The 26,106-nt window shown below is 41.9% G+C and overlaps 1 protein-coding gene across 5 annotated transcripts in view; it reads right to left on the bottom strand.

Moving 5' to 3' along the window:
• RALB (RAS like proto-oncogene B) overlaps window positions 1-24,143 on the bottom strand; it is a 41,790-nt gene extending 17,647 nt beyond the window's left edge. For 2 of the 5 annotated variants that reach the window (XM_025152428.3, XM_422085.7), the window contains exon 1: window positions 24,028-24,143. The gene's annotated coding sequence lies outside the window, so the exon portion shown is untranslated. Of the gene's footprint in view, window positions 1-5,140; window positions 5,293-24,027 lie in introns of those variants that run through there. The other 3 variants (XM_004942896.4, XM_003641618.6, XM_046943883.1) reach the window with 2 other exon arrangements.
• Window positions 24,144-26,106: the final 1,963 nt, after the last annotated feature.

The raw sequence follows: 26,106 nt of genomic DNA, 5'->3' as shown, positions 1-26,106 counted from the left end.
ATGAACTACCTTCAGGTTCCCCAGTGTACTGGGCACCCAGGGCAATGCAGAAGCCCAAACACCCTTTTCTTTGGCTTAAGTACTACCAGCAGCAGCAACTGGTCCTACCCATGCACCTGAGTGTCAAGTATTCCTTGCTTCTGAATTGAAATTAGAGAGCAGCACTCACAACTCTATCTGTGGAGGTGTAAAACACTTAAATACACACCTGCTGACATAAATGTATGTAGGTGGGTAATAACCCCTTACTCTAACCATAGAGGCCCTCCTCCCCAGGGGTGCATAAGAACCATCTCCCCACAGCCTCTGAAAGCATTCACATCAGGCACACTGCACTTCGGCTCCAAGCAGCCAACCTTCTCCATCTTTCCATCAATACATTGGCATCACACCAAGCAATGACAGCCACATGGGTTACTTCAGACAACCAGTATTTACCTGCTATTCAGATGCTGTGTTAAGCCTCTTCTGAGGCAGAAATCTCAAGTTTCCCCAATCAGGAACAGCAAATTCCACTCCTAGAAGCTACTTTTCTACTGACCTAAGAGACATCTTAGGTGCGTCCATACCCACACAGCCCTCCAGAACACCATGCTCACATGCTTTGCCTCAAAGCCAACAGCAGTGTTTCTACCCATCTTTAAATGGGAACTGGACTGGGCTATGTGCAACTTCTTCCCCACTCAACTGGGAACCAACTGATTTCAACACAACTTCACAGATAGTGCCCAGAACACTTCATTTTTAAAACCTAGCAAGTGACAGATCACATAAAAACCATAGAATCAGGGTAGTATGAGCCATACATTGATCCTTGCCTGCTCTCCGAGACGCTCCCTCTCTTCTCAGAGCTCACCTTCAGAGCAGAAAGCTATTATCCTAATAGATGCCAGCTCACCTCCTAGCACTCATGCCTTTCCTTGGAAATCAGTGCAACAGGCTGCTTCTATACATCAAAGCACGCAGGGTGAGGAACAAGCAGGAGATGCTGGGGGAAGTCTGTGTGTTGCTGCAACGACTGCAGTCCTCCCAGGAGCACAGAGATGAGCTGGGATCTCAGGACAGGAGTGCAGCCATAGATGGCTACAGCTCTGCTAGAAAGGCAAGGCAGAAGAGCTGCCCCTCCATCAGGGCAGAGGAAATGCCTACAGACGAATGCTAGGCTAGTAGAGAGCTCTGGGATCAGCATTAGTGCAGGCAGCAGAAGGCTGGACAGAAACTCCTGAAGCTTCTTCCAGCCTCAGCAGTTACAATGCAAGTCTGCGCTCCTGCAATACGCTTCCCACACATTTTGTCTCTGGGAAGCCTTTTCAAGTGGAACATCTATTTCATAACTAGCAAAAGTACAGCAGAGCTTAAAAGTTACAGCAAATCCTTTTTAACTAACACTTAATTCAGAACCTTGAATGATTTTTACTTAGACGAGGTAAAAGCAGGCATGCTCACCAGATAGTTACTATCAGAAGACAGCTGTGAACACTTCAGGAGTGTAGCTGGAATAAACCACTGCTCAATCCCTGCTCTACAAACAAAATGAATGAAGACATACAGCATCACCACCAGCCAACATCTAACAACATTTTGAATTAAGTAAGGTTCCTTCCTTTCCAGTTTCAGCCCATAAAGCTGACTTACATTTAAGGTTGTCCTATAAAGAAGAAAAACTCCCACTGAGCTTGCAGAATTGTTAGAAAATAGATTGGTTCTTAAACCATTTTGAAAATGAAAATAGGATGAGGAATGGCACCAGTTCTAAGCACACACCGGATGGGATGGAGCAGTGGCACTAACCTTAAGAAACCCACTATTTAGCTGATGCTCTGCAATACAGAGTCCAAAGCTCAGGTAGCTCCTACAGTCTTCTAAGCACTCTCACGTTTTTAGTGTAATCCTGTATTCTGACAGCAACCCCTGGCTTACAGAAACCTGTGTCACTAGCTCTAAAAATAACATCCCTTCACTTGGCCATCTAAAGGATGATAAAACCATGCCCAGAGTCAGAGTACAGATGAGCATGCAGTGTTCTTCTGAGAAACAACCTGTTGGTCCAGGTGAAGATGTATCGGAAGAGCCATAACCCAAAGCAATGGCAGCATCAACAGAGCTCGGCACGCTTTCAGCTTTCCAGCCCAACGCTGACTTCAGATTAGTTCCGCCACTTTCCTAATTTAAGAAGAACATATTAAGTCTGCAGCTTCACCAATACACTTAACAGCCTGAAGTATTTCATATTAATCACATCAACTGACACAACAGTAATTCAAGAAGTAACAGCTGACAGGCTTAAAGCTTTAACAAATGCTTATAATCCCAGAACTCATTTTTTTCAGTCTTTGATTTGTGATTCCATTTAAGCAAAGCTTTTAGTAGTTACTGTGTTTCTATTAAGTCTCACATTTCAGTAATCAACCGCTATTTGCACCTTTCTGGGCCACTTCTGCAGCCATCAGAAAGGCTGTTGGCTGAAGGTCCACATGCAAGAGAGTTGTAGGTAAGCAGCTGCCACCATAAAGTGACACAAGAACCCACCAGCACAGCACCTAAACAGCATTCACACATTATGTAACTTATGGCTTCCATTTTGACAGGTCTTAAAGCAGCATGTGCACATCTCAAGCACAACAGACAGAATAGACACTCAGTTAACATTATTGAAGCAGCATTCAGAAGAACACAGAGACAAAGCAGAAGTTCCATAGGCTTAACTTGCCTAAATAACAAGATATGGTATTTCTGGGGCAGGCAGTGATGGAAATTGCTTAGTTCTGTTCAGTGGGCTACAAGGAACTAGTGACAGAGTGATCACCCTGGAAACTATTAACAAGTACTTCTTAGACATCTGCTCCCTGGCCTCTGGAAGAGCTGGGTATCGGTTTTATCATAGAGTAAAGGCCATAAAATTGATGATAACCAAAGAAAGAGCCAAGGCTGTTTGCTGACACTCCCACTCCATGCAACAGCAAATAAGCAGCACGGGAGCCTTATCACCACCAGTGATGGTGGCAGAGAAGTTTCTGAAGATGAAGAAAGTAGAAAGAACATAAAGCCTGAAGAACTTTTTTTTTTTAACAGAGGAATAGCACATCAAGATAGGAAGAGTTTGAGAACACAGCTGCCATCTAACCTGGCTTAGAACTGGGATCAGCACCCTTCATAAATCAAACATGCAAAGGTTAGGGGAAGCAATGCACACAGGGCGTAGGAGGAAAGCACTGGAGCAGTCCTCATCCATTTCAATGGCACCTCCTACAAACACAGGAGGTCAATCCAACTCCCACAGACCTTCAGCCTCAGCTGAGTGCTCCAGGCACAACACACCTGATAGCCTTCAGGGCCACTTATTTGTTTTCATACCACTATGTACTTGCACTCCCTGAGCACTCAGTGTCTGCACAGCTGACATGAGAAACAGGCTCCTTCAGTACCTCTGTCAGGAGAGGCCATTCAGATGAATTCACTGTGTAACAGAACATAATTTAATCAGTCAGCTGTGTGGAGCCTGAATCTAGTTATCACTATCTAGAACAAAATTATCAAGCATCCACTAAGTGGAAAGCAGAGTTTACAAAGCAACAGGACAAGATCAAACTAAAAACCACGTTCCTGAGTATGACATGAGGGCTGCTCTGTTACACCACCTGGGCTCTGCTCACAGAGCTGCTGGTGAGGCCTGGACACCGACACTTCACAGGGAAAGGAGCTGCTTTAAACAGCGTTCAGTCACATCAGTTGTCACTTACCCAGTAAGGACATAACTAAAGAAAGTTTAAAGCACAGAAGAGACATTAGGCTGCAGAACCCTTGCATTACCCAGGAGGTCAGCATATGTACCTGAGTTGCTTGGGCATCGTCCCACCATTACTGCCTTCATTTTATCACGGTACCTCAACTGATCTCCTCCTCAGGCATCCAGCACCACTGCACTGACAATTACAGACAAGCTTAGGAGTTTCAGAGAGTGCCTGAGAAAGGCCATTGTCTGGTCTAATTAAGCTTTCAGGCAAGAGTTTTTATAAAGCATTCCAACTAAGTCTTTAAGCTACACACTTCCCTGCAGCATACATATAACCCCAGTGAAAACAGGTCAGCTTCACCACTCGCTATGCATGTGAAACAGAATCAAGTCAGCCCTCTCAAGAGGGGCACATAACAAACAATCCACTACTGATACAACCTCATACAGGAAGCTTGTTGAAGGAGTAGAAAAAGCTTTCCGAGTACTCCCATAAATAAAAGCCATTTAATACTGAAAGCGAACTCAAAAAACCTCCACTATCAGTAAGCTGGTATTACTTAATCGTGAACAAAAATGTTAAGCTCGGAGTACAGAGGCAAGGGGTGGTGAGAGCATTATGCTAACAAGGCACTGTAAGTGAACAAGCTGCAAAGACACCATTGCCAAGCGAACTCAAGTCACTGGTGCTCATTTTCCTGCAACAAGGAAGTCACTTCCAGCCACCAAGCGAGCTGCCTGCACGAACCCCCACACGCGTGGCCGGCTGTCAGTCCCTCCTCTCGGCTTTGAGAAGTACAGCGCAGGTGACGAGTTTACATCAGAAGGACTGCTGAGGAGCCATGCCTTCAAGGTGCTCTTCAACAGCGCAGCAGTTCTCTCCCTCTCCTATGAGGGATCAAGCCCCAGAACGAGAAAAGCAGCGCTCGGACAGAAGGCCGCCCAGACCACAGAGTTCAGCCGCGAAGGGGCACGGCCAACCCCGGCGCAGGCACGGTGTCCCCGCTCCCTTCTCCCCTCAGGAAAGCGCCCCCCGAGAACCAACCAAGCCCGAGCCCCGCGCGGCGGGATGCGGCCGACCCGACCCAGCAGGAGCCCTCTCAGGCCGCAGCACCGCGCGGAAGGGCGGCCGGGCTGCTCCCCGCACTGCTCCGGGAAGGTCACGGCCGGCACCGCCGCCGCCCTCCCCCGGGACCCGGCCGGACGGGGCCGCGGGGCGAACGCAGCGCAGCGCCGGGCAGCACAGAGCCCCGCACGCAGCCCCGGCTCACCCCTCGCCCTCCAGCCCTTCCGCGTCCTTTACACGGCGTAACCGCTCGCCTCGGCCCAGCACTGCAGCCCCGCTCCGTGCCGGCGCCTCCCGCCCCAGCCCAGCCCGCGGCCGTAGCTACGCGCGGCGAACCCTACCCGAGGGGCGGCCGCGGCCGCACGCAGGCCCCAGGGACGCGGTGACCTACCCCTTCCCCCCGCCCCTTGTCGCGAGTAAGAGAAGCGGGACGAGTCAACCGAGGCCACACTCTCACCTAAAGACTACGACCCGACTCCGTGCCGCGGCTCCCGCCCGCCGCCCGGCTGCGCTTTAACCGCCGCCGCCGCCGCCCCCCGCGCTCTCATTGGGGCGCCGCCGCCGCCCGCGCGCCCCCGCCGCGCACTTCCGCCCTCGTCGACGCGCCGCTCCTGCCGGGGCCGGCTCCCCGCGAGCGCGCCCCCGTCTCGCCGTCACGTGGCGGACTGGGACGAATCGGCGGGGGAGATAGCGGCGGTGGGCGGGGCTAGGCGCGCGGCGGGGCTAGGCGCCAAGCGACCGTTGGTGCTGAGGTGGGGGTGGTCCGTGTGGCGTTGGCCGTGGAGCCGTGAATGAGGATTCCAGTTCTCTCCTGGCGCTTGGAGAGGGCTGCTGGTATATTTACTGCTGTTCTTCCTTCGAAGCTTCTGTCAGTGCACAAATCCACGTTCTGTCTGCTCAGCTCTAACGTTACCGAGCAATCACACGGGCAGACCTAGAAGCGCTGTCAGTCACGAATGAAAAAACACACCCTTTTCTGCTTGTCTTTGATTCAGGTAATTCTTCGCAATTTAAACGTTAGGAAGATTTGCCCTGTTTAATTTCCACACACTGAAGCGAGAGTGACTCTTGGGCGCAGGTCTTCCTCCTCCAGATCAGCAGTCTGTGTGGTGATGCCCACACGGGAGGTGGGAAAAGCCATTCCTTCCACTGACCTCTGTGGGCTGAGATCTTCTGGGGGCAAACGTGGAAGAAGTAACAGTGTGAGCAGTTGTGGTAACTGCTCCCTTCTCCTTGCGCTTCCATGCAGCCTGCGACAGAGGAGCAAGACAGAATGACCTCCCACCTCTTGTCTGCTAATGGCAGGCTGAAATTGTGCTTGGAATAGCTTTCTCCTGTCTCAAAGGAAGCCGAGTTCCGACATTGCTGGTAAATAAACAGCACTGACATCATCCTTGCATCACCATCAGTTTCTCCTCCTAACTCAAACAACTGAACTAAACACCAGATTGTGGTTAAGCCCTTATGGAAATGTGGATTTTCTCTTTTCACGTTTGTGTATTGGGAAGGTCCCAGTTTCAGCAACTCTTCCCCTCTGTGCTATAAAATCATAAATTGAGAACTGCATCCATATTAATCCTGCATTAGAAGCTGGGAGACCAAGAGCTATCTACTATTTGATGCCATCCACGCAGAGAAAAGATATTGCATAATGTGAAAAATAATGTTGGTTTAAAGCTAAATTACTCAAATTTGGGTATTTTTAGGGTTATGGGTTTTTTTTTTTTTCTTTTAATGGAATCCTGGGGGGTGAAAGCCAAGTACAATTATTTAGAATTGTTTCCCAGTTATTCTGTGTGTCTCCGTGGCCATCTTCCACACCACACAGGCAGTATGGTGGGACCAGTTGCTCTGATGTGAGCACTCAAAAGAGATTAATTTGGGGTGGAACCCTACCTATGAGCTGAAAATACCAAGCACCTGAGAAGCCAGACCTTGTCACGCGGACCTCAGTATGTCTGCTGCCCACACCACAGTGCTGACACTTCCCCTTGCTTCACTGCAAAGAAGAGGCTTGAGAAACAAACCACCTTTATCCTACTGCTGCAAATTGTTTAGGGAAAATCTACTTCTCTGTAGTAATCCGGTCATGACAAAGAACGTTTGTCTGAGGCCACATTTGAAAGCATTATGCATATTGCCTGGTATAATCTCCATGGTAACCATAGGTGTTACAGATATATTTTTGCTTCAATACTTAAGAAGAAAATTTCTATAGAACAATTTAGGGAACAAAATTCCTTTTCATTATCATTCATGTTGCATTTATTTTATTCTAAGTGCTTTGCAGGCAATAAATGTTCACTCTCTAAACAAGATTGCAGCAGAGAAGGAAAAATGTATCTGTGGCTGTTGCTTCTTCCTGACCTAATGCAAATTCTTCAAGATGGGGACCATCGTTTTCGATTCATGTATTTATTTTCTAGCCCACTAAGGATGTAACGAGGCACTCTGAGCAGTGTTTGGTCATTATGAACAGCATTAAGTGTGGTGGGTAACTGAGCAGCAAATGTTTCTACTTTGCAAAGATTAGGACGCATACTTCTTTTCTGAGCAATTCTGTTTTGTAAGTAGAAAGGTACACTAGAAGGACGGCTGTCTGAAGAATGAATTAGCTGAAATTAATTCTAGATACTAACTAGTGATGAGAATGATATGATCCCCAGGGTGACAGCTCTATTCAATTGAATTGTTTATTTATTGTGGAAGTAATTAGCAAAGAAAATCGAGGAGAAGTAAATAAGGAATTAAATTAAAAAAAAAAAAAGCTCCAAATTTAGCTTGAGATAGGCAGGGATGAGTACAGCAGTGTACGGATCTAGAGAGCAGTTTACCATACCCACTGCTATGGGGAGAGGTCAGACAGATAACTACATGCTGAATGGGGCTGGCAGTTGTCTTGAACAGGCTAAAGCAGCAGGAAGGTTTTGTCCCTCTCTGAAGGAAATCTTAGTTATACACGGCCAGTGCCTTGTAGCCCTGTGCAGCGCAAAGCAATAGCTCAGCAAAGGTAACCAGACCCGTAAGTCTTCTTGACTTATTAATTCCAAAGCTACCGTATTATTTTTATCCTACTCATGGGACCACTCTTCAATCAAAATGAGTGATAGCATAAAGCTGGGAAGCACAAAAGAAAACTAATTAGAGAGAGCAGGAAAAAACAATGGCATTAGTTAGAATGCTGATGTGTCCTTTTTGTTCTCAAAAGACAGCATTTTTTGTATGTGAGAGTTCAGCTGCCAGAGTTCATCTAGGCTTAGATAAATAGTCAGGAGCGATACATGTACGTAGGGTGCACTCAGAGCTTGTACTTAAATAAAAAGAATTTAGTCAGGGACCATTTTGTCTTCGGGCATGGATCACCTAACAAGAACTATATTATACAGATTATTTGTATACTTAGGAAAATGAAAGTGACCTTGGCACAATTTATCAATTTCAGCATTCAAAAACCATAAAGCAATAAACCAAAATGTAGCAGAAATAAACGACAAAGAATGGAATTCTTTGTCATGAATGAAATCCACAAAGACTGTGGTTTTGGCCTTGTTGGAGTTGATGGCGCTTTGATTGCATCGTGCACATTTATTTTTGTTGCAAACAGGAGGAAGTCACCACACTACCGTTCACTACAAGATCACCTCGCAGCTTCAGGTGCAGCTGAGATTTTGTCAGGATCAAAGCACAAGGTCATTTCTAAGGAGATTCTTACTGAAATTTTGTGAGGTAAGGAATTTCACTTTCCAGTCTTACAGGTGTTATGTTTCTATCATCGTGATTATCATTAGCATGACAGATTTAGGGTCTGACTTTGGAGCCTTTACAGAATGAACTAACTTTATTTTAAATATTGACAACATCAAAGAAAGAGAAAACAAAAGGTGAGAGTCATAAGAGCTCAGTTAGTCCTTCTCCATGGCCCAAGGCAAGATCAGCTATGCCTATATCATTTCTGGCACGTATTTGTTTAATGTACTAAAGATTGCAGTATTGTAGTATACTGCAGTATTCTTTACAATATTGGATTACTTTATTACAAGAAACATTTTAACAATATTTACCTTAAATTACTTTGAATGTCACTCATTACAGTTAAAGTCTGTTAATTAATTGCATACTGGACAGATTTTTCTTTTCCTTTTGCAAGAAAAATCATTATTTTTTCACTCCTCAAATTCTTGGTTTTTTCCCCACAAAATAACACCTATTTTTGCAGTCGTTCCCTGTAGGCCATGTTTCCTAATAGCCAGGCACTCTCCTTCTTTGGCCTCTCTCCAGCTAGCCCACATTTCCTTAAGTGCACTGCTGAAGCAGATACATTAACTAAGGTTTCACCAGTTCTGCGTAGGATAGAACACATACTTCAGTGTTTTACTGACAAAGTTGGATGTGATGATCATGCTAAAGCCAACTGTGTAAAAACTGGAATTATTCTGAAACAAAGCAAGACAGGCCAGAGTAATACGGCAACTAACACTGAGAATTTTGCTGAGTTTAGCATTGCTACCTAATTGAGTAACTGCTGTTGGAGAGCGATTTCAGCATTCATGAAGAAGAAAATCAAGTTAACAGATCTCGTGTCACTTCTTTTTTAATCAAATTTTCCACATCAAATTATTGACAAATATATCAAATAAATAATGCAAATCACTGGCTTTGATAGCAACCAACAGTCTGCCCAGGTGGGATCAATACTTCAAAAAATGCTGTCAATGAAAAAGGTTGTTTTTTTTCTTAAGTACTTGCTTCTGTCTGCAGTCTCTAATTTAATTTACCAAACTTAGGATGAGGTTAAAATGTTCTTCTGTGAATTAAAACAAAACATATTTTTATGCAACAAAGGTCTTTAATAATTAATCTGCTATCTTTGTTCTTATTAATGCAGCTTTCTCCTTTCAGTGTTTACTTGTACATATTCAGGAGTCTCAATGCCACCTTTCCATTTAAGTGACACTAGAATTTTTGTTTCCCAAACCACTTACAATCTATGAGACCTGAATTCTTAATATAGTTATTGTTATGATAGCATTTTATCCATGCACCAGTGCTATCCTTTATAGAATTAACCAAGCGTGACCAAGTTTCTTGCACCTACAGCATAACTTTGTCAAATTAAAGGTCTGAATGTGAACTTGAATGGAAAATCTCTTTTGGAAATCCAAGTACTGTATGAAATAGTTTTGATGGTGGAACAAATGGCTACAGATTTTGCCTACCAAAATTTCTCTTTAGCCGCACTCTGCTACAGACTCTTTATTCATAAAAATACACGTTATAACGTTGCATTGTTCATTAGCTGTTGTATTTATACCCAGAGGTAAAAGTCTCAAAAAAGTGGATGCAGTGCTTATTGTAGGAAACCTGCATGAATTTCAATCAGCAGACGTTCTGAGGACATTTCTGTGTCTTATAAATGTGACAGCGTAACTATCATATTGCTATGCATTACTTGATTCTCAGTTGTATGGCTTGCTAAGCACATAACGCAGTAATGCGATAATATTGCTACAGTGAATAAAGTTTTCCCTGTTGAGCTGAATGTTTGTGTATTATTTTACTCAGCATTCCTCTCTTCTAGGAAAGATAAATTCCTTGTGGCTTATAATCCAATGCAGTCTACAAACAGCCTCTCCTTTTTTCTTTCTCATCTAATTTTTGATGAGAGTACCATGTGCTTTACATTCGAAGATTAAGGAAAGTAATTTCAAAATAAGCACACCGTGTATCTCATCTAGATAACCTTCTGGCTACTGTATTGTCTTTTATCTTTTCAGTCAACATTGGTGCATATTTAGGATCTGTCAAAACAATCAGATATTAACTTTTTAAGAAAAGACTATTTGCTAGAAGCTAATTAAGTCAGTAGTAACAATTTACTGTTCAACTAATTAATGGTTCAACTGATATGCAGTCTTTTAACTCATTAGTAAGTGCATTGTGAATCAAAAATGAATATATTGCAAGTAATGCGTTATTGATGTCTTATTCTTCTGATGCCATTTGTGTTAAGCCTCATATTCCTTTGAAACAGCTTCGGCAGAGCTGTACTGGTTTTTGGGGCTCTGAGTCTGCCATAGAACTGTACCTTGGCCAATGTATAAGCATGGGACTACATTCAAAAGTTGAAGCCACTGTGATCACACACAATTGAAGTCACACTTATGGCCAGAAATCCTGCTTTTTCCCAAATGTCATTGGAGCTGCAGTGATTTACAGCACAGAGAATTCACAAGCAAATCCACCCATGCTTCTACCTAATCTAGTCTCGAAATAAATGACTGGAATCCTTCATTCATCTGATATTTACTGCTGTACAGCAATGAACATTTGCTCAAACTTGTTTTTTTGTTGTTCTCTTGTTGTTGCTGTGTGTTTTTTTCACATTACAGGGCTGTGTTTTAAGACTTTACAAGCTGTGTTACAAGCCTTCTGCCCTAGAGCAGAATGGTGAACGAATGGCTCTTTTTGGCTGTTGTTTTTTTTGATCAGTTACTGTTTATTGAACAGTGTTGTATTTTGGCATTCTCAGATCTTGTTTGCTTGATTTGACATTATCATAGATGACAGCAGAATCCACGTATATCGTATACTGCAAATCTGCATCTGTGCTACTGCTGTACAGACTGTGAATCTGTAATGCAAATCTTGAACAAATTCTTGTAAGAAGTTCCGTCTACTCAGACTGAAAAAAAGTGAAATTTACAGTAAATAAGGAACAAGCCCAAACAGCATCTATATCTTCTAAGAGGCTTTGAGAATCATGATTGCCCTTAATCATACAGAACACTTTTGTATAACTTTGATATCTTCAGTAAAAAGCTTTACACAACCTTTCACAGAACAATAAATCAAACATCTGACTTCTCAAAATTGCTTCTCTGCATTCAGGCATGAATTTCAACCTCAAGCTGAATTTCTTGAAGGGCAACAGTAGACCTTTAGTTGCATTTTTTTCTGATTAGACTTTCAGCAAAAGAAAATGAATTTGATCCAACTCACATCACTCTATTTATTCCCCTTATAACCCTTGTCCCTTTATAAGGATTTCCTCTTTCTATTCAATGTTCTCTAACATTTAAAATGGAATTATAGCCAGGTCATAAGACATACAAAGCCTGCTTTTCCCTATATATTTTTTTCTACCATAGCAATTCATGTCTGTGAAAACATCTGCAAAATGCCAAATGGTACTTGATTCAGATATAAACTGTCACAGAAATGGTAAGATTGTTGGTCTCAGGACAGTTTCTCCACTGTAAAAATCAACTTCATATTGAATCATTGTGATCATCGTCATTTGAGTTGAGCAAAAAGAAAGGAGAAAAAAAAAAGGAAGTAAGCTCCCTTCAAGAACTGATTTCTGTAGGTAACAAATGGTAATTGTATATACATTTTTGTATACAGCTGAAGGAGCTGGGATTGTTCAGTCTCGAGAAGAGGCTCAGGGGAGACGTTATTGCTCTCTATAACTACCTGAAGGGAAGTTGTAGTGAGCTGGGGATCGGCCTCTTCTCTCGTGTAAGCAGCGATAGGACTAGAGGGAATGGCTTCAAACTGCGCCAGGGAAGGTTCAGGCTGGACGTTAGGAAATACTACTTCTCTGAAAGGGTGGTCAGCACTGGGATGGGCTGTCCAGAGAGGTGGTGGAGTCACCGACCCTGGAGGTGCTCAAGGAACATTTGGACGTTGTGTTGAGGAATATGGTTTAGTGAGAAGTACTGTTGATGGGTGGATGGTTAAACTGGGTGATCCTGTGGGTCTTTTCCAACCTTGGTGATTCTATGATTCTATGATTCTGTGATTGCATAGACATATATATGTAGGGGGGAAATAATGTTTTTTCCTTTCTGCAGATCAATAGAGTGCTTAAGTCCTCAAGTTTTGAGCTTAGACTCTCATATGGGTCACTGTAAGTTAATTAAAGTGCCAAGCAGATATCTAAGCCTTCCAATTTAGACTAGAACTGTGCAGGTGCAGATGCCAGCAGTGCAGTCAGTATAGATTGCAACATTTTTATGGGAGCAGGGACAATTCAGTGTGTGCTCTGATCACTAGATAAGATTAAATCATTCTTGCTTGTACCCTCTTTGGTTTAGTGAATATTATTTCATGCAAACTGGATCAGCTTCAACAAGAAGTACTAAATACATCCCTTGCCTAGCACAGGACAGTCTCTGGCTTTATCTGCTTGGGCTATTTTCCTCCTTGATAAGGGCTCCAATCGCCTCAAAGGAGAAGGCAACTGATGTCTGGCTTCCTACATGGTGTATAGATACCGTATCCCTTGAGACCTCTGATAGAAGGGATGTGCCTTCTTCCTGTGATTTGGAAGAAAAGACTGCTACTCTCTCCTTCCATCCCTCTTTCAACTTATGGAGAAGAGCAGGATTTACAAGTTGCCCACTTCATAAATTATTTCTTATCCCACTGAATGCGGTACCTGGCATAGATTACATTCAGAGAGGGAGTCTGAGAGTCTTACTGAATCTGACTGTAAAGGCTTAAAGTTGCCCAAAAGTCCTTTTGCCAAGGGTTATTTCTCCCAAGAGAATGGTAGCTAATGTCTGTGCTCTAACAGTTGTAGTTAAACGGCTGTGAATTCATAAACTAAATGGAAGATCCAAAGTGTTTACTGATTTGTCTTTTTTTGACAAATGTTTTAATCAAATTAAGCACTGTGGCCACCTGTTGAATCTCTCTTCTGATTGATTAGCATGTAAAGATCCTTTGTTTGGATCAGCCGGGCTCCCTCCACTTCTCAGCACTGAAGGCTCAGCAACAGTTTCCTTGTGGCTTTTCTTAAACCTCTCCAGGGGCTTTCAGGGGATAATTTGAGAAGTTTTCCATTCAGGAAGAGATAGTAAAATTCAGTCCCACCTTTTTTCCACTTAGCTGATTTGTATTTTCTTGTTTTTTAATATGATATTAATAGAGATATAGCAAAGCTACCATTTTTAAATACTATCAGCTGCTAGAAGAGGTAGGAATGCATGCTAGTCCAGACCTAGGAAATGGAGAGCATCTTTCAGAGCCACCGTACATTAGATGGCACCACACTTGTGACTACCTCTGGTCTTATTTACATCCACGCTACCAGGCGAGTTCCTACTTGTATTTTGGTCAATATGCACTGTTAGCTCCCTGAGAATAACGCTTTGCGTTCCAGTAGGAGTTCAAGTCCATTTGTGTTCTAATTGACCAGTATTAATTCTAGCTCCATTTTTGTTAGATTCCAGACTTTTGACCATTGATTTGCCAGTAGAGTGCCAATGGTGTGCTACTGCAGGATGTAACTCTTCGTATTCTCAGTTCTTAACCTTTTTCTCCTAAGCTTCTGATTATTTCCAAATCTACCAAACTAGTTTGCTGGCAGCCTTATTTTAGTTATCTAGAGAATATTTTAGTTCCAGTACTTATTCTGTCCCTTTTACAAACATTTCATTCCAATCCTGCCAAAACATCACCACTCTTGTTCTAGTTGCTCATAGCTTCCTGGTCTGCATCCTGTTAGTGCTGACACAGGCTCCTAATATCCACTATGGATTCATCCCTCCAAGGACAGGAAATGTTCTGCTTTGCTGATTCAAATCTGAGCAGAAATAGCATGGCCTAAGAAAGTTTTAAGAGGGAAAATTTTAGTAAAGAATTTGAGAATTAAGAACGTAATGGTTGGAGTTATAAACACAAAAGAGAGAGAAATCTGTCTGGAAAGTCCTTGATGAATGGTAACAGTAATAGAAATGAAACAGGCTGAAAATTCAGCCTAACATCAGCAATCTTTTTTGTATGTTTTTCCTTTCTAAAGTTTTGTTTTGTTGGTTTTGTTGTTGTTTTAATTTACTCTACTCTGTATGACTTCTTTATATACGTTGGTTTGAGCAAATTCCAATGTAATATTATTTAACAAAACTTTTACAAGTGTTTCTGTAATTTAACATTGCTGCTAATAACTTGTGTGTAGAGCTGCCCCATGGGGATGACAACTTTAAATCTGTTTAAGCTGTCATTTGTGTCGATTTGTCTAAATGCTGTAAGACAACATAACCTACTAATGAGCGGTTAAAACAACAGACTCTGGTTAGAAGTGGTTGGTTCTTGAAAATACTGATCTTTCAAAAACTGCCCGTGGAACCGACAGCTTCTGGACAAGATGCAAATGTCTGAACTGGGATGTTCCCCTCCAGGTCAGTGAATTGCTTTAGCTTAGGGGATATGGTGATTCTGTGTAAGAAGACAGGCCACTGTTCAAATTCTGCTATATAGGGTGATCACCACACTAGATATAGTTGAATTTCACCAATTAACAAATGGAACAGAGCAGTCATGAAAAGAAAATAATTTTCAGCTGGGGGATTTTACTGGGATGTGATAAAAATACTGATGTAGCATATGGAGGTGAAAACAGATCAAGAGTGCTTGATAAAGGGAAACAAAACAAAGACAGGTAAGTCCTTGGGTTTTTACTTCTACAGCTCTGCTGAGCAGATTAGCAAGTTGCAGTTCAGAGGAGTGAAGTTCAGGGAGCGCTTTGCACACCTGTATACAAAATCATAGCTTCTCTTTCCTAGACAAAATTGAATGTCCTTCTGCTTAAATATGGTAGAGCAATGGATATACTGTGTTTGAGGGATTCTCTAGCTGATGTAGCATGATGAAGCAGGATGATTTCCTTCCTCCAAGCTTGCTAACGGGCAGCAGGAAGCACTGCCTTCCTTCCCTGCTCCTAGCTTGCTGCCTCTGCAACATCCCCTGCCTGTACAGGCATGTACTCAATGGGCTTCCTTGCCAGATTCCTGCACGCTTTGCTAAAAATAATCATAATAAAAGTTGGTCCGGTCATTCCTGATTGAGGTAATCATCTTATTCCTTTCTTCTAATCTGTTGTATATCATGCATAAATAACCGCCAGGTTACCTAGCAGCGAGTACTCTACTTACAGTGGAGTACTGCATAGATAGCTTTGTTATAAGAATTATTAGAGCAACATAATATTTTGGGAATATAGATTAATTACGAATTAGAAACACAATGGTGCTGACACCTTTGGGTTTGCAATAGGTTGTATCAACAGATTGAATGTGTTCCGAATTGTGAGGATTTTTTCAATTCTAGCTGTCATGTTCTCGTTTCACTCCTGCAGCAATGGACTTTTCCCTCTGATGACTCAGAGGAAATAGAGCCTCCACCCACCCAGTCTTTGACAGAATAGTATTTCCCCAAATTTCTCACTGCAGAAAATTACAGAGATGGTAGAGCAAGAATTTAATGCAACCCCAAATACTGGTATAAATACATGATTAGAATGGATTCCATTTGCCTTGAGATGCTATTTGAAATTGCTGTGTCCTCACTAGTTATGGTAGCGCCCGATTTGGGTGTCACTGCTTTATATGCTGTTAAAGAGCATACTTGTATTTCTGAATTATATTACTACCTCATAGCACAAAGCAGCATGTCCTGAATACAAGATCTGGGATATTTAACCTTTCCATAATCTAAGATTTGCATGTTCTAAGATAAGAGGAATTTATCTGCTAGAGGCAACATTACTGACCTCCTCCCCCTTTAGCTGCTTCTTTGCACCAAGAGCCATGATTGTGCTCCATTCCAGTGACTTCAGCATCAAATCTGGACTTACACTGGGATGACAGTAGAGTTTGACTGCTATTCAAGGCAAGGCTAATTTGTATTATAAAATTAGCTCGTTTCCTTCTTGATTTTCACTGATTTACATAAAGTTAGACATATACGATGCCTTAAAGGTGCATAAAAACAAACAGATTACAATCAAGAGTAAGAAATTAAAACACAGTATAAAGAATGACTGCCAGGAGGAAATAGATTTTTTTCCATAGATTACACTTCTCTATGTGACATGCACTCAGTAATTCTTAATCTACAATCAATTCAGGTTAAGTACTGTGTTTCTTTTAAAGCTGTAAATAGCAACGCCTAGTGGATTAGCACAGAAACACTTTATGGAAAAATGCATCTTATGAAGGATTTGAATGAAGATAGCATTGTGATTTCATCCAGAAGTCTTATCAGAAAAGAATTTACAGCAGAGAAGAATAGCTCCTGCCTTTTCATCACAGTTACTTTCAGAAAAAACAAGTACTGAGGACAGATAAGGAAACTTTCTGGTAGATTATTCCCATTATCAAATGGCAACTTCACTCCGCCCTTCCCTCGTATTTGGCTTCTTACAGAGTGCCTGAAGCTACTGTTTTGTTGCAAAACTACCCTCGGAAAAATCCCCTGCCATTATCAAACATGTTAACAAAAGAAAGAAATGCACACTTCTTCCAAAGAGGAAAAATGTAATTAACTGCTATCCATCAAAATTAGGAGAGGTAACTGTTTAGCACGACTGGAAGCTAATGTACCTTTCCACTGCACCTTAACTGGCTGCATGTGCTGAAACTGAGCCATGGACACATCCAGTAATGCTTTTTCTCAAGCAGAATTTTCAGCTGGGATCTACATCCCTGTCCCTTACTTAGACAGTTTTCCTGAAGATAAATTGTTTCAAATTGTATTTAAGCGAGAGGTTTTAGTTTTTGTAATTCATACTTTGGTCACGTTAAAAACTAAACTGATATTTTAATTCTTCTCACTGGCTTTCATTCTTTAGACTATCTCAGAATGGTGCCTATTCCCACCAGCGAAGGAGCTTTGCTATCAGCTCCAAGGTCAGCAACTCCCTTCACCACTGTGCCTCCTCCACTGAAGGAAAACAGGACCCAGAACCTGTTGGATATGTTAACTTGAATAAAAAGCCTGCAGGATGAATCCGCAGATCCTGTAGCTTGTATGCATACAGAATTCACACTTACTTAATTATTTCCTTAATTACAAGTAACTTATAATTCCTGCAGTTGTACAGAAAAATTGAGTACGTGCATCACACATAGATGGCCAAAGAAAATAAAAAGACAAATAAAATACAAAAAATACAAATACAAAGGCAAGCATTGTCATACATTTCCATCTCAGTGAGTGCTACCTACAGCAACGCAAAGTGTATTAATAGGGTAGTTAAGCCCCACAGGCTGCATGAGTCAGGGGACAGGCCACTGAGATGACAATAACAGCTCAAGACTACAATTCCATCCCTCCCACCACACACACATCTATACTTGTAGGCCTTGTGGGAGCCTGGGGGGGAGCATTAGTTTGCAGAGGAGCTCTACTGGCCCTTTTTCACTACTCCTCCCTTGACAAGCAAGGAATAAAGGCAGAACTTTCATGCCTGTAATGATAATGTGATGCTACCATTCAGTTTTAGTGAGAAAAATACTGTCTTCTAAATGTTTGTGTCTGCTGGGAATGTACCTTGTTTGCAAGGCCTCAAGAGTGGAGAGTATGTCCATCATTCAACTTCAAAAGACGCTTTTTGAGAAAAACCAGCTAGAGTCTTGGCTGCTGACACTGAGACAAGCTGGACTGAAGGAGGCTGGAATTTAGATCACAGTAGTAACAAGAACAGATGACAAAGCAGAGCTTTAAAAAGTCACTCAGAGGGAAAGCTTTGGGCCAGAAAGGAAGTGAGAAGAATGGAGGGTGCTGCTTATTAAGGGGGGGAGGTAGGAAACAATGATGCTATTGTGGCAGCGGTGCTGGTGAAGGTCAGAGAAGATAAGCTCTATTTTGCCCAGTTGCAAAACACACAAAGTTGGGGATTTTTAGGAAAACAAAGAGTTGGGCCAAGGGACGTTGTGGCCAGGGAGTGTAGTATATTAGTATGAATTGTAATCTATGGTGCTTTAGTTTTACAAACGAAAAGCAGTGCCTCCAGCAACTTTATGCAAAGCATATTTGCTTTGCATTAGACTTACCATATTCCTCCTGAAAAAATTAGCTATGAACCTGAAGAAGTGCACTTTGCTGGAAACTCTGGAAAGGATCTGCTTGAGCTGTAGTACAAGTAACCACTGGACATGGCACAAGCAGCACGGCTGCTGGGTCCTGCTCTCAGGAAGAGATACTAAGCTGAATATTTCCTCCTTGAATACAGGCTTTTGTGACCCCCCAGTTGAAGAATTGTGCCCAGTCTCTAACCAGACACTGGAGACAAAAGTCCCACAGGCACTGCACCATAGCCAGGTCTTGTGAAAGTAATGGGAGCAAGTCCCAGAGGAAACACCATATTAAGTTTATTTTGCAGAAATTGCTTGTACAAACCTATCTCCTAGGAAACAGTAAGTACTTGTCTGCATTAGCATTCCTTACCTAGCGCTAGATGTATAGAATGTGCCTGGGTTTGCTGCTGTTTAGATTTCCCTCCTTTAGCATTCCTACAGCTTGCCAGAAAGTCTGCTTCTGCAGAAACAAAGGTTAATTAAACACATCCGCCCATTAGAGCAAGGAGCGAACATTAACTCCTGGCCCAGAGCTACTGTCTTCAGCTGTCAGCACTGAAAGACACTTGGAACCACAAGCTGATCCTCAAGCAATATTAGTTTCAGGAGAAACTGCTTGTTTTAATAAAGAAGGAAGTCCTTCCCCACTTGTACTGTTTCAGCTTGTACTTGCCTGGCTGCACCGAGCTCCAGCAGAAAACATGCAGGTGGTATTTAGCAAGTTGCACGATCCAAGATATTTGGATCTTTACAGTGCCACGATTAACACATAATAAGGAATGTTGGAAAAATGTACCTTGCCTGCATTGCTAACTCCACCTTTTATAATTAGTCCAATTAAGGTAACTGATACTGGATTTTTTTCCGTCACTTGTGGCATTCTTTAGCTTTGTACCATTCATTCTACTTCTATAACGTGATTAAATGGGTTGACTCCCTCAGTAAGCATTTCTTTTCACTTTCTTTTCAGTTCCATTAGCTGGTTCTGATGTGTAAGAAACATATTGCCACAAATGCTTCCTCAGTTCTACAAGTATACGTAATATATTTACGGTATTAACTCTTCAGAGTAGCTGTATGGCTGTACCTCCGTTTCCTTCTCACTGCCTTATGGGCAGTGAAGAAAGGAGTTATATACTTTTCATAAACATTGACTGTTGCCATGTGTATAATCCACACCGCTGCAAAGAACTGACATTCCTAACATGTTTCCTTTCTGTGCTGAATCAGCAGAAGGAGGCTGATAGGCCTGTTAACGAACAGGGATGAGATTACTGAGATAGGCAGGGCACATGGAGGTTTTCACTGAAAGCAGATTCATGAGCTTAACGTGCAAAATGCCGTGGTGCCCACTCAGTCATACAGGCTGGCTTGCTGTCTAAAGTCTTCAGCAGTGACTCTCTGTGCAAAATTCAAGGCCTGTGTTTTGCCATTTTCTCCAAGGAGCGAATGTGCACACCCTCCACTCTCATTCACATTGGCCACGAGCTGACTCATCCTTCCCTCCTATTGGCTGCCACAGAAAATTATTCTTTGCCCATGAACTGTATGAGCATGTATTTAATTTCATCTGGTCTTGTTTTGCTCAAATACACAAACCACAAAGACTTCTTTCTATTCCCAACCTGGAAGAGAACACCTAGGCACAGTGCAATTTCATGCCTCATTTTCCCCAAATATTAGCTAATGCTTCATTTGCACTTGCAATTCCTCAGACATTATTACCATTACATTTGGTGGTTTTGCCATAGGAACTATCAATAAAAGGGAACACAAGTGAGCAGCCAGAGAAATATTTTTAATAGTTTGCATTGCTTTTTTAGGTTTGGTTTCAAAGTCAATGAAAGTCACAGAGGTCTCTTCTCCTGCCCACCTTCTACCAGACAATTCAAGCAATCCATGCCTAGTTTTCAACGACTCCTTGGAAAGGTACCATCTCTGAGAGCTGGTACTTTCACAAACTGCTCATCCCTTGGCATCAGGCTGTTTTACAAAGTCTATAAGAAGAACACCTTTTTTTTCAAACAGAAACGGAAAGCATAACTGGAGCAACACTGACTAGTCACAGCTGGCCACTGAGCAAAGCCCAAATGACAAGAGAGGGTAAACCCAAAGGGAGCGCAACATGACCTTGGAGAGGAGACGGGATGGCCTTCTGGAACATATCCCCATGGCTTGTTACCTGGATCCTTCTGCTTAACTCCAGCTAAGTAGTCAGGAAGTGACTCTCACTTTTTTACAATACATCACACTACTTTGGAGTTGTTTCTATAAATACAGCATGACAAAGCTGATTTAACACCTAGAAGTGTAATCTGCATTCAAAAATTAAGTGGTTGAATTTTTAAGGTACTTTGTTGTTAATTTGCAATTAAGTTGGAAGGCTCTTTGCCCAGCAACGCCCCACTTGTTACATGCAGCGAAAGTCCTTACAGAAATCTAGGAGATGGCCACAGCCTTGTGCGACTTGTTTCACATACAGCAAAAGTACTACATGATACAAAGCATTGTGTAAGTCTGTGTAACAGACAGCTGTGTCCATACCCAGGTTTAATAGGGAACAAGGGATGGTGACAGTATTGCCGTTACCTCTCCTCGGCCTCTGCCGGGTACGTATTCCTGGGCTGTTTATTCTTCCCTGTACTGAAGAATACTATCAAATGGGTAAACAGTGAGGATTGGAAAAAAATATTTTATGGCCCATCAACACAAACAAAAGCATGGACTACGCTCAAAAAGCTATAAAGTTGTTGGAGCATGAGATTAGCCTGAACATGGGTACTATTTGTTTAAACAAGTTTTCAAGGATTGTACATCTTTATGCACCAGTTTATTCAGAGATGATACAGTTCAGAATTGCATGTCTAAGCAGGTTTTTCTGTAGATGCAGTTGCTCTTTTGTGCTTCAGGCTACGTTTTCATTCACTCATGACAGCATAACTAGCAGTCACTCTTGTTTCTGTGGGGCAATACCTTTACAATGCTCCATTTACTGAAGCTATAGATATTGTTAAGTGGAACTGCTGTTGAGAGTATGAACAACAGCATTGCTGCATTCACATCAATGAGATTGCTGCATGTTCTAAGTGTGTTCCTTACCTTTTCTTTTTTTTTTTTTTTTTGTGCAAAATATATGCAGCTGATAACTGAAGCTACATCTGAACAAAAGACTAAAAGAGTCCCAAGCATGGGAGACTTTTGCAAATATTTCAGTTGTTTACATGAAGTAAAACATAATAATCCAACGTGGAACTGAGAATATTTATTTTAATCATTCAAGGAATTTGCTCAACTTTAGAGTCAAGTCTGGTAAGATGATTAAAGCGTGGGGCAGGGAACCTGAAGACATAAATTCTATTTTCAACATTAGCACTGACTCACAGTGTGATATTAGTCAAGTCACTTAATTTAACTGCCTCACTCTCCATCTCACCTGTAAAATGAGGGAACCTACCTCACACGTTCTTTGTGAGATTAATTAAATGTTTGCTGCATACCTAAAAGTTCTTGGATGTAAAGTGGTGGAAAATTTATTATTAAACACACTTATAAACAGGATACAGAAGCAGAGCTGGGTGGTTTCTATAAAGGAAGCTCACTTCTCTTTCATCTCTGAATTTTTTAAGCATGACAACAAAATAAATAACAACAGGAAAAACTGTGAGTGAAGCCCTTGAAAAGAGTTTATAAATTGAAAATAAAAAGGATACAAACAAACTAGGCACTGACTAAACTACAACTAAGAAGCAAAATATATGATTCTCTCTTCAATTAAAGACAAAGGCAGGAGATGTAAATCTGGAGAAAGGAAGTCACGTTTCTTAAGGAAAACACATTGTTACTGAACCCACTGCCACAAAACATTGAAATGAAGGTCTTGGTGAATTCAAGAAACAAACAATTATATGGCGGTGTGAGTATCTGCTGTGATATTCTATGAAATGAGAGAGTTAAGAAACAGCTGTGTTGCAGAGCAGAAGCCAACTACTAGCTGATAAGCATTAAAGAAATGTGCTGTGAAGCCCGTTGGGCAGCTGAGCACCTGGGCTTAACTTCTAACTGAAGAGAACTGTGTACCTTCCATTCCCAGCATGCTCAATGCAGCTGAGGTGATGCAAGGCAGCAATTTCTACTGCCGTTGTTCTGTGACCCCAGAAATGAACCAATCAAAACCACAATGAGCAAAGGAGAAATGGATAATGTAGTGCAATCAATGACATTCACAAGTTACACGTTTCTTTTTAAGGCTGCTCGTACCAAAGACTGTTTGGGGAAAGGATGCAGCTTATTTGCACTTTTCTAAAGCCAGTTGTTGTTATCTGTTATATTCCTAAACATCACTGCTGCTTTCTGTAGTTCCATTCAAAACAGAATGAGGCCTGTAGGTAAACCATTATCTTAAACCTCTCACCGAGCTCTGGTATGATGCTGGTTTGTTACTCTAGTATGGACAAGTGCCCCTTGGGGTTTCTATTCCTTTAAAAACAACCTTCCAAATTAAGAAATAAATTCTACAATATCATTTAGTAAATATAAATGTAAGTGGATCATTTACTTTCATTGTAACATTTCTACAGTGTAAATTCCAGAATGTACTAAGCTACTCATACACTATAATCATAAATATATATTTAATATAGCTAATACATCTCTACTCAGCATGGCAGAGACATCCAGACAAAACCTTGGGCCCTCCACCAGGAGTGGCAGAACCTTTCCATTTAGTGCTCCATTCTCTCTGCACTGTAGAGCTAAAAGGCCAAGATGGAGAAGTGCTGAAGTAACCACAACAGCAAGGGTTATGAAGTTGTATTAAAAGGAATCAGTGACTCACTGTTTGTAAGTTTACTTGGCCTGTATGCCTTAAGGATGAGTAGAGATCAGTACAGAAAACTGGTTCTTTTATTCATATATTGTTTATTACTAGCTAGCTCTACTGCATTCATTAAGGCAAACTAGACTAAGAATAAACAAGAGGTGCTTGTCATCCAGCACTAACACAATGCCACGTGCTCACTCTGAAGCTTCTTCTGCATAAATTTTAGCAGCTGTTTTTTCCTGTCTGCCCACACCAGGTTGGCTCGCAGGGTGCACACACCTTGTCCTATTCCTGCACCCTGCCCCTATTGTAAGCCAGTCCCTGTACCCCAGGAGCCCTCCCCATTGCTGCTCTCCTTTTTCTCACTCCAGCTGGGCCAGGAAACAGCTTTTACTTCTCACCTCAGTGTTGGAAAAAGCAAGCGAGTTCTCGTTTCACGTGTGTTTGTGTCACTGACTGCACACATACACAAACACAGAGAGGTGATCATTCTCCAGTGCCACCCCACAAGCTAGTTAGACCGTCTGCTTTCATAGCAGATACTCACCGTGCCAAAGGAGCCTCTCCCAGAGCCGTGGTTCCCCGAGGAGCAGCAGGCAGGGGATGGCAGGAGCAGCTCCAGTGTTTTGAGTAGTGCAATGCTGGCCAGGGCCGGACTCCTCCTCTTGCTTTGCAGAGCTGCACAAAAAGGGAAGGGCTCAGGATATGATATCATGTACTCATTGTGAAAACAAGGAAACTGTTGTAGGTGATTGAAAAACTAACAGCTTCAAAACTCCTGAATGGCCAGTAACAGAGAATTACATTCTTGCTTTGCCTTCCCACCCCTCTCTCAACAGTTTCAGTAAACAGAAATGACAAATTTAGAAAACAATATTTACTTCATTACTAGGAGTAGCCTGAGAGACGTTTACAGATGAGCCACCTTGAAGCACTGCTCAGTTCCCTCTATAGTCTGTGTGTATGTGACATCTCAAGCCCCGACCTTGCTAAACACAAAGATTTGCACACAGTCAGCTCAGCTCCCACAGCCACCACTGGGAGTGCATAACCAGCACAGACTCGAGAGCATCCACTCCTTGGCACTACCCTGACTTCTTTATTGCCTTTTCCAGTGAAAGTAGTATCATTTAAAGCACCTAAGTGACTTAGGACTCCAATTAACATTTTCTAAAGGAATGTAAGCAAAAAGGCTTGCAAATCTCATGGGAAGTCAATGTGATTTTATGCAGATATGCTGGGATAAGTTTTACTCCTTAGGTCCCTTTCTAATTGCAAGCTTACTTCAGAAATAATTACCCATCTGCAGGGCCGTATTGCTATTAATTTATTTCCCAGGTCATAATTTTCCCAAGCCTTTAAAAAAGAAATTAGTAAACACTCAAAGCAAAGCAGATGTCCTACCTCGACACAGTTGTTCTTAACCTGAATTTATCTTTGAAATTAGCAGTTTCTAGTTCAGATCTGAAGAAGCACCTGCATGCCTGAAAGCTTATCTGTTTTGTCCAGTTTTTATCAAGTGACTAATGTAGAATTATATTCTTGTGTTGCCAGGATACTTTTGTTTTTGTTATAGCCTCACAAAACACTATCAGGGGAAAATTTACTGCATTCTTCAAGCACACAGCATGTTTACGTTGTGTTTGGAATTGCTAAATACTGTTAGGCCACAGCGCTCGCCTTTCAGATTTCCTTTTTTTGTGTGTTAAAAAATTCCTGTGATATTTTCATGCGTTTAATTCCATATTCAGCATTAAGATCACCCGTTGTAGGTCACCGTCACTTTCAAGCTCCTGCATTGGCTTTTGGTTTAACAGCTTACCTTTGGGGGTTCTATGTTTCAGTATTTGTTGGATGAACCCTTTTACAGAGCCGCACAACAGGGTGTTGCCCTTTCAGCTGTATTGTTTGAACAGAAATATTTTGCTGCCAGATTTCTTGTTCTATTTGTGCATTTTCTTAGTGGACTTTCAATGTCAGGAACTTGTTCTGTCTAAGAGGATAGTGGGAGAACAATACTTTACGTGATGATATTTATGAAACAGATGATGGTATGATCAATGTTTATCCAGTAGCGATGTGTCTCTTAAATAAACCTTTTGAAAACAGTAATAGGGAAATAAACTGGAACACAAAACTGTTTTCTTCATCAAGACTCCAGGAACTTTTCTAATTAGTGCTAGTTCTGATTCAAGGTTTAACCATCCTTTGTTGTCCTGCGCAGTGAAGATGGGTAACATCGAAAATTGCAGTCATGCTGACTTGTTTAGGAGATCGAGGAATGAGGATTAAAATCACTAATACATTTACTTCTGCAGAGATGAGAGATTCCCTGCTCTGCTTCCATGGCCTTAAGTTCAGGCAGATAAAGCAAGCCTAAAGTAGCCGCAGGTATGTTGGTATTGATTCTCTTCTTGGTTCTCTGCTAATTTTAACATTCATCTGACTTCATCTTGAATTACTTCAGTGCAAGCAAGATGAAAAGCAGACCAACTCTGCATGGCTCTGGTTTGTTTTGTGGTGTTCCTTTTTTCTCTTGCCAGAAAACCATCTTTCTCTTAAATTCTTACTTCCTTTCCCTATTTTCCTTCGAGTCAGAATTATTGAATCACAAAATGATTTTGAT

The sequence above is a fragment of the Gallus gallus genome, chromosome 7 (genome assembly GCF_016699485.2).
Source record: "Gallus gallus isolate bGalGal1 chromosome 7, bGalGal1.mat.broiler.GRCg7b, whole genome shotgun sequence".
Lineage (NCBI taxonomy): Eukaryota > Metazoa > Chordata > Aves > Galliformes > Phasianidae > Gallus > Gallus gallus.
Note: the sequence above shows the minus strand (reverse complement) of the source record. Positions and strands in the feature narration are given on the sequence as shown.